This window comes from Bemisia tabaci, chromosome 3, assembly GCF_918797505.1.
Source record: "Bemisia tabaci chromosome 3, PGI_BMITA_v3".
NCBI lineage: Eukaryota > Metazoa > Arthropoda > Insecta > Hemiptera > Aleyrodidae > Bemisia > Bemisia tabaci.
In genome coordinates this window covers 23,376,491-23,390,298 of record NC_092795.1, presented here as the reverse complement: position 1 = coordinate 23,390,298, position 13,808 = coordinate 23,376,491, and the positions used below count along the sequence as shown (strand labels likewise).

General features: G+C 40.1%; 1 protein-coding gene across 1 annotated transcript in view; it reads right to left on the bottom strand.

Moving 5' to 3' along the window:
• Window positions 1-13,808, bottom strand: part of LOC109031015 (neuroligin-4, X-linked) — a 649,145-nt gene that overhangs the window by 525,162 nt on the left and 110,175 nt on the right. The gene's annotated exons all lie outside the window — the stretch shown is intronic.

Below are 13,808 nucleotides of genomic sequence, written 5' to 3'. Positions count from 1 at the left end.
GAATAGCCCAAATATTTACCTATTACAAGTCCGTTTCGTTCTGTCATACAAATAATAATAAAGGTTGACATTTTGATACCTACACTAATAAAGAAAAAAGCCTCTCGGTAACATAAACTTTCTCGCTATTCAATGCACAGCTGTCCATGATAAGCATTAATTTAATGGTCAAGGGATGAGGAATCGTGGTTCTTGGACGCAAAAGGTGAGCGTTTTTTGCCAGCCTAGTTAGGAAAATCTTAATTGTAGATATCGACAAAAAATGTCTCTTTCTCATTTAGAATGAGTTTCAAGCCAGTTGATACATTTTTGTACGGATGTTAGGTTTTAAATCGATTGATTTGATTCGTTTTCCTTGACAACTTTTGGTGGAATCCCTATCAATTGAAAATATGCTAGATGGTTAAAAAACTTGATTGGAAAGAGTTTTTGGGCAAAATTTGTTGTTCGAAACATTAAACCCATTCTAGGAAGTAAATAAAGGCGACTTAACTTTTCCCAGACATTTCTCGGTTTTCCCGGTATTCCCTGACTGTTGACACACTGAAAACAAATTCTTGGCGTTTTTACCAAGGTCCGTTGGTACCTTTACCATCTCACTTTTTTTTACCAATTATTGATAATTTTATCAAGACAGACTGGTAAGCTTACCTAAAGACCGGTATTTTTACTATTTTTTTCAGATAAGAATACCACTTTTATTGGTAATCAATTTCCGGTAGTTTTTCCATTTTATCTCGGTAATTCTACCAGTCGATAAAAATATTGGCGTTTTTGCCAAGGTCCAGTAAAATTACCGAGAAAGTTCAATAATTTTACCGAGATTTCTCGGTAAAATTACCAATTCCATAGATGGTAATTTAACCAAGGAAAAACTGGGATCAAATAGAACCCTGAATTCTTGGTAATTTTACCCTTTTCTTAGTAAATACACCGAGATTTCTTTTTCAGTGCAACCCTGCCACTTACGCACCCAGCAAGTGACCTCAATGTCTTACTGGGGCACGTTACATTCTACTGCCCCCATTTTCACTCGAACTCCAATCGATCAGAAAAATCAACCAATACCATCCTGCCTCCTGCACAACGAACTTGCATTGTACAGTTTTCCCGGACGAATCCAGCGGGGAAACGATGATATACCGCGGCGTTTCCGGTTCTGATTGCCTTACGACCCCGCCGAGAACAGCGACCGCAGCACCGGCAATTAGATCGCGGCCTCCAACTCGGAATTATCAAAGTTATAATCCTGATCAAAATACCAGCCCGGCCAAGTTGCCCGACAGCTCATTATCCTCCTACCTCTCCCTCTCTTCTCGATTCGATTTGGACGTAGTCATGCTAAAAGGAAATATGTGCATAGCGTTTGCGTGGAACATAGTTCATTTTAGCATGAATACGTCCGTTTGTAGTTGGGCGGGAGCCTCGAAATCTCGGCAGGGAGACTTTTTTCATCAATCTATTTATTGGCCGACTTCAATTAGGGGCTCTATTCCGAGGGGCGCGCCTTCGCCCCGTTCGAAACCAAAACCGCGCAACGGCGCATTGGTCCGTGCGTCGAGTTACGTTCTTTTGTCCGCCGTGCGGTTCCTCTTGAGTCCGGCGACCGCGAAAAGGCGCATTTTCGTCGGGGGAAGCCGCCCCGCTAAAACTTCCCGACCTCGTTAAGAGCCGAGTCGCGCAAACAATAACCTCGGGCGCGGTTGCCAGATTTTACTGAAATATCCGCGTTTTCTCCGTAAAACTCGCCCGATTTGGCAATTTCGAGCCCGGAAAAGGGCGCGAGGGGGACTTCCTAATCAGGGTTACCTCGAACGCTAACAGGCTCCCGAACGCCAATATGTAAGCTGCTTAAGCGTTCGCCGGTCATTCGACGGGTAATCTGTTTGGCCCCGCAGTCTGCCCCCTCCCCCCTCCCCCGGCCCTTCCGCGAGTTCGGAATGAAGATGCGGTCCGGCACACCCGGTTGGCGAATCGGACGGTATTATACCGCCGTGCTGAGGAAGAACGCCCTATCGGCACCCGGACGTTGTCAAGTCTCTTAGGAAAAAAAAAGTAAATTTCCTCGAGTTAGGTTAGGTTTAGGTTTAGGTTAGGTTAGGTTAGGTTCGGTGAGGTTAGGTTAGGTTAGAAAGAATCGATGAATATTTACCGTTGATATTCTTCACATAATTTTACGCACACTTAAATCTAAAGTATCTCAGGGCGTCTAGTTTTTTCTCATTTTGGGAAATCCTGATTTTTCGATTACGTAGCATGGTGTCAACGATTACGGTGTCAACAAACAGTTCTCCTAAGTTTTTGTTGACACCATGATCATCCAAAATTAAAAAATTCTGATTCTTATGAAATCTGATCACGACGTCAACAAAACTCAAAACTCAAAACTCAAAATTCGAAACTCGAAAACTCAAAACTTAAACTTAAAACATCTTTCAAATTTCAAGTCTTATTTTCCTTGTGTTATTTACTCAAACCTAACCCAATCTAACATAACCTAACCTTACAAGACCTAACTGATTTTCACAGAACTTAACTTTCCCCGACCTTACCCTACCTAACTTTACTTAATCTAACCGACATGTCCTGACCTAAACTAACCTAATCTAACTATATGTGACCCAAACTAAATTTTCTAATTTTACTCATAAGGGAGATATTTTCTGTTTGTTGACACCATGATCGTTGAGACCATGCTCAGGGCCCATTTTTGCGTTGTACTGCCTGAGCACGACGTCAACGATCGTTGACTCCATGGTCAGATTTTGGGTTTGTTGACACCATGATCGTTGACACCATGCAACGTTACCGATTTTTCCTGATTTTTGACTGCTAAATCCTGATTTCATAATTTTTCCAAATCCAGATTTTTTGCGGAGAAAAGTTAAAGTTCCTGCATAAGCGTATGCAACCGCCGTCCGGTCGAACGGCCGACTTTACTCAAATCCTGATTTTACGACCGATTTTTCCTCAAATCCTGATGAAATCGGAATTAAATCCCGATTGACCTCATATCCTGATATAATCGGGAAGATCCTGAAGCTAGACACCCTATATCTGAGAACTCAAAAATTCTTCACTTTTCACCTAAATCATTCAGGGTGTCTAGTTTTTTTTTTTTTCATTTTGGGTAATCCTGATGAAATCCTGAATTTTCTAATTTTAGACTGCTGAATCTTGATTTCATAATTTTTTCAAATCCCGATTTTTTGCGGAGAAAAAGAGGCGAATGTAACTTCACAAAAATAGCTCAATAAAAAAATCCAATCGGACGGCCGACTTTTCTTAAATCCTGATTTACCGACCGATTTTCCCTCAAATTCTGATAAAATCGGTATTGAATCCTGATGCTAGACACCTTGATTATTTTATCAGCAAGAAATCTGGCAACTCCCCAGTTTTCATTCGGCGATCTCCTCGGACAGGGTACGAAAAGGGGCCCAAGTTTGTTGGGGATCGCGGATCTGCTCGTTAGTAAGGGGCCGCGCCCGGTGGGAAGGGGCTGGGGGTGGTGGGTGGCGGGGGGGGGGGGTCGATTATTAAATAACGCACTTAAAAGAAGGGTCCGAGATTGCGTTACGGTGTGTAACGCTGCCATACTCTGCGAAAACGCCGTGCGGACATTTATAAATTTGCCGAATTTATTTTTATAAAATATAAATCATTCGGAAGAATTGCGAATTTCCTTTTCAAATTTTTCGAAAATTTTATTCGGACGCAAGAAAAAAATCCCGGTTGCGAGGACCGAAATTTGGCTCATAGGATATAAAACGATTCCGATGCAGGTGACCGGGACCGGTAATCAAGATTAAAATTCGACTCAGGTAACTACAGTCTTTGATAAAGGAGACGATATAAAGTATCGATCAAAACTTTGGTTACCTGGATTGCACGTGCGCTTTTCCTTTGACCGAGACTTCGATTTTAATTTGTTACCGAAAATTAAAGAAAAAAAATATTCATGAAGTTCTCTCAGATGAATATTGTATTGATGAAAATTCGGCAAAGGGTGATTAACAATTCAGTGGCGTGGCGTGCTTTGCGATATATTGATTGATATGTAATTTAAACCTACGGAAAAGGATCGATAATCAGGGTGTTCGCAGCGAACACCTTAATAATCGATTCTTCACCATAGGTTTAAATAGCGGAACAATCGATATATCGCAAAGCACGCCACGCCGCTGCAATATATATTGTTGAAAGGGTGTACCAGGAAGGGCATAGAGAGACTAGATCCGAAAAGGTTAAAATTCATCAAAATAAGTTTAACTTTATTCTATAATACTTGATTTCCTTATGTTTCTTACTCTTTTGTTAAACAATTATAAGGAATCTACGCCTAAGATTATGAATCATGAACTCGCAACGTTTCTAGGCATGTCTTATTCTTGGTTCGTTTTCTATTGAAACAATGAAACATGAGAAGAAATTGGTTAAAAAGTTATGTAATTAGGCTAAATGTGCTGTCGTAATGCATGTGTCATAAGGTTCGTGGAACAAACAAACAAACAAACAAACAAACAAACAAACAAACAAACAAACAAACAAACAAACAAACAAACAAACAAACAAACAAACAAACAAACAAACAACAAACAAACAAACAAACAAACAAACAAACAAACAAACAACAAACAAACAAACAAACAAACAAACAAACAAACAAACAAACAAACAAACAAACAAACAAACAAACGCAGACAAGTGTACATAAATTAAGCCGGATGCACGATCGGTGCCTTCAAATGATCGATTAGGTAACTATTCGAACTCTGCGGATGCTATTTTGCCTACATTAAGATTTGAAGGCGATCTGGAAAAGTTGCTGTGCGCTAGAGCTTTACCACCTTTTAGCGTTCTATTTTGGTATATTTGAATTGAATTCACAGGGTCATCAACTGAGAGGGACAAATACTCTTATGCCTTCGTACTGACACGTTAAGCATTCCTACCGCAGCCAATCCCAATTTTTTTAATTGAAATTTTCCGCGCATTAAGTTGGAGTTCCCACTGGAACTCAAATTCAAACGATATTGTGACTCCTATGGACACTAATGATTAAATTGAGGGGTAAATAAGTCCAAGTATCTCCTCTGATGATTATTCTTCGAAGTTTATAAAATTAATTTTGTCACAAACAGAATCAGATAATTTTTTTTTTAAATTCTCGTAGGTTGTTATATTAAAATGATTTATTCACTTTCACCGGTCTTGTTATTCTGCGGAAAAGTATGACGTTTTCACTGAAAAAAAATTCTCGGCGTTTTTACCAATGTCCGTTGGTACCTTTACCATCTCACTTTTATTGGTAATTTTACAAAGACAGACTGGTAAGTTTACCTAAAACCGGTATTTTTACTGTTTTTTCAGGTAAGAATACCACTTTTATTGGTAATCAATTCCCGGTAACTTTGCCATTTTATCTCGGTAATTCTACCACAGTCGATAAAAAATATTGGCGTCATTACCAAGGTCTAGTAAAATTACCGAGAAAGTTCAATAATTTTACCGAGATTTCTCGGTAAAATTACCAATTCCATAAATGGTAATTTTACCAAGAAAAAACTGAGATCAAATAGAACCCTGAATTCTTGGTAATTTTACCCTTTTCTTAGTAAATACACCGAGATTTTTTTTTCAGTGTAGACTGAATAAAAGGAAGAAAACGCACGTTCATTTCTTCGAACATGTACAAAAACTGGAGAGAAAAATCAAAACAGACTCTCAAAGAACTGATACGATGAGTTTTCATAGGCTAAAGAGATAAAATGTAAAAAAAGCCAGGAAGTTGATGCCACTCTCTGAGGATAGACACAAATCAATCGAAACAAGTGAAACGCCGCCGGGAGGAAACGAATAGAAATGAGATGCAAGCTTCGAGAGGAAGAAACATGAATGAAACTGATAGCAGAGAAAAGTTACCGTTGGCGGCCGTAATCTTTTACTTTTATTCTCGAGCTGAGATGCCGCTCTGTGTGAGGAATCACAAATTTATCGAAAATACGATTAAAAATGAGGAGTTGTTTTTGGTGAAATAGACCGCGTTTAGCAGAGAGGAGCCAAGCCACGTCAGCTATTGCTAAATTTATCTGGGAAATGTAATGTTTTGCAAGAGCGCGATCGCGCGGATTCCCTTGAACATTTTTAGGAACTTGTTTCGTAATATGCAGAAAATTCACTGAAATTTGTGCAAAAATTCACACAACCGTTTTCAAGTAAAAAATTAAGTTGCCCAAATAAATTTGGCAATAGCTGGTGTGGCTTGCTCCCTTCCTGTTTAACACGGTCCATTTATGACTGTTTTATAATCGAATGAAACGATTGAACATGTTATGAAAACTTAAGACTGATGAATATAATATGGAGAATTATAAACTATTCAGCTACAATTTTCGAAAAACGATTAATCTTGATGCCTTACAAGATTTAAATTTGAAAACTCTGAACTCTTTATCAAGGTTTAGACAGTTTAATTGAGACATTTGTGTCCGCTTGTTTTTTTGCATAAGACAAAAAAAAAAAGGCTTTCATAACTGTGTTTAAAATAATCGAGTAACAATGTGAATTTATGCTAAAAATTTTTGATTTTACCTCTAGTGGGAAAGGACTGCGGTAAAAATATGAAGGAAGAATGAAAGTGTGAAGTTCCTTCATAGAACCTACTGCTGCTACACCACAGAGAAGCCTCAAACACAGTATTATTTCATCTAATGGAACCATTAGAAAAAGGTTGAGCCACAGTCATCTGTTGGACCCAATTTGATGTGAATAGAGCTGATACAAGTATGATAGAAAATCTGCAATGCTAATCTAAGTAACGCAATTCGGGTCATGCGGACGTTTAATTCGGAGGTCAATGAAAATGATCGCCTAATGATGGAAAATGGTTTCCCGGGCAGACATTGTGCTGGAGGAGTTTTTGCTAGGGTTAGGTTTTTTGAACGACTATCTCAAAGCTTTGGTCATGCACTAGTGTTACATTGTAAACATAATTTTTACGCAATCACGGAAAAACAGCCTGCGTTGGAGACACAAGATGAATAGGTAAATTAGCGTTACCTAACATTTTTACATTCCACATCAACCGTCTGTTAGGGCTGGGACGTAAACCGAGGTATGTTGTGATCGTCAACCGGCAAATGTGGGACGCAAAACAGGAAGGCAAAGTCAACTTAGCCACTCGCCTTAGGACTTTGCCGCAGAGAGGTTTTTCAGTGGAGTTGGGACGCTTCGAAGGTTGGACGTCACCAACCAATCGAAGAAACTTGAGGGTAAAAATCAAATTTTTTCCAGATGAGTCTTTAGACTCTGAACATATCAAGCATACATTCAATTGGTGGCAAAATAGTGTTAATGACCTACACGTATTGTTAAAGGACCTGTGAATAAATGTTTTAACCAGCCAATTATTCGTAAATTATTTGGAGAGACTTATCAATTCACAAAAGAGAAGGATTACGGTTGGTGGCTCGATTTTTCTAAGTGTGGCAACGTTGGAGAAAAATTGAGATGAAAGTCGCGTTTTGATATTTAAACAACGTTGCGATTGAACTCGATGTCATAAACTTTCTCTCTTCCTCCTTCCTCCTCCTGAGATCTCGTTTCATTTTTCTCATTACTTAGAAAAATTGCTTGGTGCGGTAAAGCTTTCAACTTTAGCTATTGAGAAGTTGCGAATAAATCTTGCCAACTCTAAAAAGCTCCTCTTTGTTATACTTTATTTCCGTCGGGAGTCAGATTAAAGTCAAAAGACAGCTGGAGTGTGCCCAACGATTAACTTCAAACTGGTAATTCTACGGGTGCTTGTCAGACGAAACATCGCGAAACTTCGAACTGCAAAGTATATTGAAGGGCTCTCATTTAAATTTTACATTTATACCAGTTATTAAACACTTTAAACTATTTACAAGTTCGTTAATCGTGGAAAGTGTATCGAACGAAACTTTGAGCCCCTTTTTACGATTTATTACGATATATACGATAAATTTACGGTATATTTTACGATAATAAAGTCTTGGGATGAGGTTGCGCGGAATTACAGTCCTGCTGTTCCAAAATGGACTAAATGCGCATGTAAAAAGTTCATGGCTGAAGATGATGAGGATTGGGAAAAATGCATTTAAACTCGTCAAGATACTAGCATCAGTTACCAATATGCAGAGAGATTTTGCGATGAATTATACGATTAATTACATCAAAATGGTGTTAAAAAAACCATCAGTTTCGGCAGTTATCCAGGGCGTGTAAAAAGATGGATTAGTTCGAACTTAATCTTAAATACTTAATCACGTTGGTGTAAAATCTACACCAAAGCGTTACGTTGAATATCACTATGCCTTGGAATAGTACTTCAAACATTCAGCAGTCCCAGCCGGAATCGTAATTAAAGCTCTCCATTAAATATTCTGAAAAATATTAATATTTCTCCGCCCTCCTGACGTGAGGGCGTTTCTTAATTTGCATGTGAGCCTTGTGCTCCATATAAACCGATGCTTTCCGCAGCTCATGTGGAAATAATGATACTTCCTTACATCAGAGAAGCGAATATTTGCCAATTTCCCGGCATCCGGCAACAGCGGACCATCGCATCGCGCCACACCGAAATATGTTTTTCATAACTCCCCGCGCAGAGACATGCACTACAAAGAATAGACGAATCATTAAACGCAAAGACGCGGACACTAGACAAAAACGAGACCGCCACTCATGAAACACACACTCACACCTTCAACGCACGCGTGAAAAACAAGAAACACTCAACACCAACGAGAAGCATCCGCGGATCCGCGGGGTTCGTGTAGACATGTGCGCTCCGATTCGAAATTGAATCAAAGCGTGAAGCGAAACGGAATTAAGAGACGAAAAAAAAAAGGAAAAAAAAGACGAGCATTAAAAGAAAGGAAGAAATATTACGAAAAAATAAATAAACAGCCCCGGGAAGGCGGGCGGGGGGCGGAGGGGTATCCAGGGCCTTGTTGACCAGGAACAATGAGCGAGTGGTAAGTAATGACTTTGTAACAATACTTCTCGCTGTTGAAAGTATAAAAGAGGGTCTTTGTGTTCTGTGGCCTTTGTGTATTGCCACCTTCCGCTCACCTCGGCGGCGGATCTGCATTCACACTTTTTTATGCGTTCCGCTTTTTCACCCCCACCGTTTTCGGTTTCCGCGGCGCTGCATGCCGGCACTTGACCAGGTCTTTGCCGGGCGCCGCAGCCTGGTCGGTTGGAAGGTAAGGAAAGGCCTGGTTTTCGGTTGGAGAAAGGGTTGGTAGCACTGGTTACAAAATTGCCCTTTCGTGGTCTGAGCTCATATGTGCTGGTTACACGCTCAAATTCCCATCAATTTCCGATCAATTGGTGACTGGTGCGCACCATCTACCATCAAATTTCTGCGGCCTGCAAAACTTTGATGGTAGATGATGAAACTGTAGGGCTTATCCTTCATCTGATTTCCACACAACCGTGCTTATTTCATGCTTATTTCAATCAACACGCTGTTTTAATTAATTTTACTCATCATTCTAGATAACTCTCGACCGCTATCTTGGTCATCATTTTGATCGGAATTTGACGGAAATTTGAGCGTGTAACAAAGCCAATAGATTAGAAAAAAAAGGTTTATCCAAAAGCCTAGTTCTCCTGTCCAATTTTAACGGAGAAATGGCTCTTCGAAAATTAAGGCACAAGATGTCGTCCACCGTGGTAGCGTGTACCACACAGTACGAATTTCCGTGTTTGATGTCATTCTGTGTTACGTTTTTGGTGTCAGGTCAACCAAAAGGACTTGATTGCTTAATACAATTCAGTACTCTTGTTTTCCACTCACTGCTCAAATGTGGCGACTTACGAAGGGCTGGCGCATTAGACTACCACCGATGTGATCTAAGTTCGATCCTGGAGGCTGGTGACAACTTTTTTGGTCGCAGATTTTCAACACTAAGATTTGGTCGATTTGACACAAGAAAAACTTCCACACAAAAAATCAACCAACAGCTGTGTTACTTAGTGTTTTAATTAGCACAATATTTTGGTTACTTTTTCTTACCGTGCATGGTTTCTTCCAGTTTGGATTCATGAATTAGCAAAATGCACATTTGCACTGGTTGCTCGACTCAAAACATGAATGAGAGGAGGTGGCAAAAACCATGGTAAGCACCACCGGGGTGGATGACGTCCTAAACCATGGTTTTTAAGAAACAATAACTCCGTTAATATTGGACGTGGAAACTTGATGTTTGAACGGATCTTATAATTTTTTGATTTTTTGAAATGTTTGAAAATATAAGGAAATCCTACCTTATTCTCTTCGGTGGTTAATCTGATTTGACTGCTCACCTGAAATCAAAAAGACAATTCATTTTTTACGATAAGACATAAGAAAAAGTCTCATGTGCGACTTTCAGAAAAGACATGTATAATTAGACTGATTTGACAAGCATTTACTACATTTCACGTTGTAAAGTTACCTCTCGCCCTCATATTTTTTGACGAGAAACCAAACTACATCATGTCTTGAAACTTACATAGAGTTCTCGAAGGGTTGTAAAGAACAATTTTCACGAAATTTCGAGTCAAAATATTGCTTGTTTACCAGAGAAAAAATGAAAAGTGCGACACATTTCGGCAACGTTTGATGTGGTTACGCTAATTGAACTTCATTTTGCAATTCGGAGCTACAATTAATAGCTCAGTTTAAAAACAACGTCTGTACCGTCAGTTTCCCTATAGGCATATGTTTTTTTACGAATGAGTCGTAAACTGTAGTTCCTAATTGAAAAATGTATTCAATCATGATTGATTTCGTCCCAGTAATCTCCTCTCAAATAAGCAATATAAGCTAATTAAAGCACCACAATGATTGACTTCGACAGCACGAAAAACGTCAATTTTAAACTTAAAAATTGATGAGATAAATTTTGATCGAACAATGTTATCTGTACAAAATTTGAATAAATAGACGAATAATACGGACATACACATAGGCAAATAACACAGACGGTTATTCTCGACTGTGCCTTATGATCCGCTTTCGCTTGTGAACAGCGGTACACATTGAGCGAATTCTCCGCCTCCGGTGAACACGGTGCAAGGGGACCCGTATCCACTTTCAAAGTCACCTTCACAAAGTCCGGATCAAGTAACAGTTTCACTTTAAGAAACGCACCGAGGACCGTCTAGCTTTGGCCCCGGACGGAACCGAGTAAAAAAAACTACTAAGTGCATGAATCTCAATTTTATCTAAATTATTCAGGAAACTTATCAAGTTTAAAAGTTCCAGGAGCGCAGGAGCGCCAGGAGCCCTTGTCCGTGTTGCCATTCGACTCCAGTATTTAAGCATATTTCCGAGAAATCATAGCCGGAGAGAATTGCTTGCAAGGGAGTGATTAAAGAATCTAAAATCCAATTCGAATTTGTTTAAACCTCTTGTCATTGAGCTGCAAGTTCTTCTCTTAAGTTCTTCTTCACGATGTTCTGCATGAGAAGCTGATTTCAATAACGTTGACTTCAGTTTTTTCGCTATCGAGATGCGATAATCAACTAATCAATTGCGTAGCATCACATCCAAGATCTTGTGCTCCATACTCATTCTTGACATACTTTCCTGATCATCTCGTCCAGGATCTTAGACTCCATGCTTATCGCTTTTCACCTCTTTGCTTGAGCAAGGAGTCCAATAGCAAGGGGACCTCCAACAGGGAGTTTCAATGTTCTCTCCCATTCTTTATCATAGCAAATCGCATCACCATCCTTATCATTCGGCATATTAGGCACAAAAGTAACGTAGTGGACCATTAGACAATACTCTTAGCAATTCTGCTGAGGGTGGATTAAGCCATGCGAACTCGGAAAAAAAATCGGTCAGCACCGACATCCGAAAACCAGTATTTTCGACCCTAAACCGAAATTTCTTTCTTCACTTAAGAACTCGAGTTTGGATCCGCCTTTTAAAGGTATTTCGCCTGATCATCGCATTTTTATAACCGACCAATCTGGACTCGGCATTCTTGACATACTTTCCTGATCATCTCGTCCAGGATCTTAGACTCCATGCTTATCGCTTTTCACCTCTTTGCTTGAGCAAGGAGTCCAATAGCAAGGGGACCTCCAACAGGGAGTTTCAATGTTCTTCCCATTCTTTATCATAGCAAATCGCATCACCATCCTTATCATTCGGCATATTAGGCACAAAAGTAACGTAGTGGACCATTAGACAATACTCTTAGCAATTCTGCTGAGGGTGGATTAAGCCATGCGAACTCGGAAAAAAAATCGGTCAGCACCGACATCCGAAAACCAGTATTTTCGACCCTAAACCGAAATTTCTTTCTTCACTTACTCGAGTTTCGATCCGCCTTTTAAAGGTATTTCGCCTGATCATCGCATTTTTATAAACCGACCACTTCATCTGGACTCGGCATTCTTGACATACTTTCCTGATCATCTCGTCCAGGATCTTAGACTCCTTGCTTATCGCTTTTCACCTCTTTGCTTGAGCAAGGAGTCCAATAGCAAGGGGACCTCCAACAGGGAGTTTCAATGTTCTCTCCCATTCTTTATCATAGCAAATCGCATCACCATCCTTATCATTCGGCATATTAGGCACAAAAGTAACGTAGTGGACCATTAGACAATACTCTTAGCAATTCTGCTGAGGGTGGATTAAGCCATGCGAACTCGGAAAAAAAATCGGTCAGCACCGAAATCTGAAAACCAATTTTTTGACCCTAAATAGAATTTCCTTTTGGCACTAGAAAACTTGATTTTTCACCCTTTAAAGTGGTGCTTGACTCGATGACATTTATATGAAAAAAAAAAAAAAATCGGTCAGCAACGACATCCGAAAACCAGTATTTTCGACCCTAAACCGAAATTTCTTTCTTCACTTAAGAACTCGAGTTTCGATCCGCCTTTTAAAGGTATTTCGCCTGATCATCGCATTTTTATAAACCGACCACTTCATCTGGACTCGGTAATCGGTACGCTTCAGATGGCGGAGATACAGCACTACCAACTCAGGAACCACCACTCGTATTTCTCCCCCGACGGCAACGCCGAACCGCAAGCAGCGGCCAAGTCCCGAAGTTCCGTTCCGACAAGCTCGTAGTGGCGCTCCTTTTGTTTCTCACCGATGCGAAAAAAAGGAGGTAAAAAAAACCCCCGAGGAACGACAAAGGGACGTTCGACTCCGACCGATTGTATCGCGATACCCCTTCAGATTTAATTAAACTTGCCCCGTTTAACAAATAGACGGCGGATTTTTAAAGCGAAGGAGAGGGGATCGAGTCGGACGATCCTGGGGGCCGCTGGGGGGGGGGGGGGGATAAAAACGCCGATAAAATAACAGTTATTCCGACGGGATGTAGACACAATTAAGCCTCCGGAGTGGAGACTCGGTCATCTCTGAAAAGAGAAGCTGCGGGTGAATGGGCTCTTGTTCCTGGGTCCTGGGCCGTCCTTCGATTCGATAATGGGTTCCATCGCTTCCGCTTATTGTACGACCTCCTGTTGTACGTGTCGCCCGCTCTTCATTGTTCGAGTGTTTTATGTGGCTTCCGGACTTGCTGCGACCAAACAACATGATACACGCTGTGGCCTGCCTTGAAATTTTTAAAATACACAATATTTCTTCTTGTTATGTATTAAATTTTCTTGTGGTAATAACTCATTGTATAATGAAGATTGGGACATTTTTCGTTGAAAGGGCGTATAAGACTTCCATTGCTCCTATAAAGTGTCCACTATATGTAAAACATGCTGGCCAAAAATCAGTACTTTTTCAATGAATGTCAAAGAAATTCAGTACC